Source organism: Syzygium oleosum, unplaced genomic scaffold (assembly GCF_021117445.2).
Source record: "Syzygium oleosum isolate NSW1041296 unplaced genomic scaffold, Sole_v2.1 Sole_v2.63, whole genome shotgun sequence".
NCBI classification, from domain to species: domain Eukaryota; kingdom Viridiplantae; phylum Streptophyta; class Magnoliopsida; order Myrtales; family Myrtaceae; genus Syzygium; species Syzygium oleosum.
In genome coordinates, this window is record NW_026607547.1 from 255,001 (window position 1) to 257,500 (window position 2,500).

Consider the following 2,500-nt stretch of genomic DNA (forward strand, 5'->3'; position numbering starts at 1 on the left):
CTATGAAATCGAATATTTGCCTGAAGAACAAAAGGTCCCAGTTACTGATATCCCTATATATCTATAACCTCTTATATATACCTTCTCTCGAAAAGTAAAGCAATTGGTTAGTCCCCAAAGATCTCCGAACATTAAGAAGTTCGTTCAAGCCTCCAAGTTTTACCAGTATCTTGTTCCAGCCACTGACCAAGAATACTTGGTTCCACTCTCTCTTCCAACCGCGGAAGGATTTCATTTTTTACATTTTTGAGCAGTCAGGATAGCTCTATCTTTCCATGGCAGAAAAGGTTTACCAGTGATCTCATCTCAAGCCATCAAATTCGTATTCGTCCGGGAGATGAGTGGAAGACGGCATTTAAAACAAAGGATGGATTTTACGAATGGTTGGTTATGCCTTTCGGATTATGCAACGCACCCAGTACCTTCACCATTTATGATTCCAGCCGAGAAGACAAAAAAGGAGAAATAACAATGATTATCAAGGAGAACCATCAAGTTAAAAGAAGGAAATAAATTGGTAGTGTTGAGAGGATGAGAGGAGGTAGTTGGTCCCATATGGTGCCATTTTTAGCTCGACAGTTAGGGCTGTCCGTAAGAATCCAACGGACCCCTAATAGTTGGCTAAGGAAAAAAGAGCCAAGACCTAACCTGAGAAAAGAAATTCCGATAAGCGCCTATCTGGCTAGCAGTACCGTACCAAAAAAGGCTTTCTGGGTAGGGCAGTTGAAGCTCAGAGAGCACTTAATAAGGGAACTAACCCGCGCGAAAAAGTCCAGGGGCATAAAGCTTATCAAAGTCAGCATCGGGGAAAGCTGCCTATATCATATTATTGATGGGGAAGGGATCAAGCTGGCCAACGGGACTTTATCAAAAGGTGGATTGAAAGATCTTATTTGGGAAGAAAAAAGGGGAGTGATACGACACGAATGTAGGATTACTTCTAATCTCGGATCTGTCAAGTTATCTCCGAATCACCCTTTCTATGGCATTCGTTCTCCGACAGCACCCCTCATCCCAACTAGTAAACTGGTGGCAATAATCACTCCTATCGCTTCTCCAATACTATTTTGGTTTGGTTTTTCATTTTTATTTTGGTTAAACCCGATCCAGGCCCTTTTTTCACCCCTATTTCAAAACCTTCAGGACATATTTATATCAGATCCCTCAAATGTGGTAAGGGTCGATATAGAAGAAAATCTTAATGAAGGGGTGAGTTGGGCGACTGGAGACGAAATGGCAAGAGTGGGGATGAGGGCTCCTTTCGTTTCAACTTTGTTTAGGGCTATCATCTTTCTATCCTGTTTAGAAAGATAGCTGCTATCAAAGAGAAGATAAATGCTATTGGCCGCTTTACTTCCCGAGAGGGACAAAGAAGAAGCAGCCATTTCACCGGTTGTCGAAAGAAGAGTACAGTAGGTCTTGGTGCTTGAGTCAGTCCGTGGTCAACAGTGGATTAGGTAGAATTGATAGCTGTTTTTGCTCCTGTTCAACTGCTAAGAAGAATAGCTTTTCTTTTCTCTATATCGAATGCGACCTAGAAAGATGAAACTTCTCCCACAGGGCAATCAAGCCTTAGTAGTGAAGCTAGCCCATTAAATAGATCACCTATGCGTACGTTATCTATAATAAGGAAATACCTGGCTCCAGGTAGCGAAGGTTCAAGTTCAGTTGCTCTTCCAGGAAAGGAAGCTCCATTTTGATTAGTCGTCCTATCGTAACTAAATAAGTGGTAGATCCCGAGTGCCACAGAAATGACTCTTGGAGGGCATCTAGGAATACATAGATTCTGTAATTAGTAAATATTGGTAAGCCTAAGAGAGGAAGGTCTCGAGTTATCGCTACACCCCTAAGCTAATAAGATCTTTTGTCGATACTTGATCACCAGTTAAATAGAAAGATGAAAGGGAAAGGGGGATCTATCTCTTTAAAGGGGGGAATCGATTCAAGAGGTCGTAAAGCAAAAGCAGCTTCATCTAATAGTTCAGTCCTTAGGCCGACATTAAATAGAGAGACGGGAGTGAACCAGCTCATTCCATTTCTAAGTAAGAAGAAAGGGCTGAAACGTAGGGCTTAGAGACTCTTCTCCCCAACTCTGGCAGAACGAACTGGGATCATGCACGGCTTGTTCCCAAGCATCGCAAGAGTGCCAGTACTCGGCATCACACTGGTCTTGGTTTCCCGAAAGAATTCTAACCCAAGAATGACTTTGAAGTCATCCATCACTACAATAGAAAAGTGGGCCCTTCCCCCAGGGCAATTAGATGTCAGGCCAGCATTGAGCGATGGGACCAAGGTTCTGAAAGAAATGCTATAGAGGAAGATTCAGCCTTTGAAACTGCTATTTGCAAAGTATCGATCCCCCTTTTGATGAATTACATCCAGCCTGGGGTACTTGGTCCCATTCGCTCTATTCCCATCCGACATTCCGTATGCAACTCTATGTTCTCTGTCAATATTGATTCGCTGCTCCAGGATTCCGCTCCTAATGACCCAACCTTCT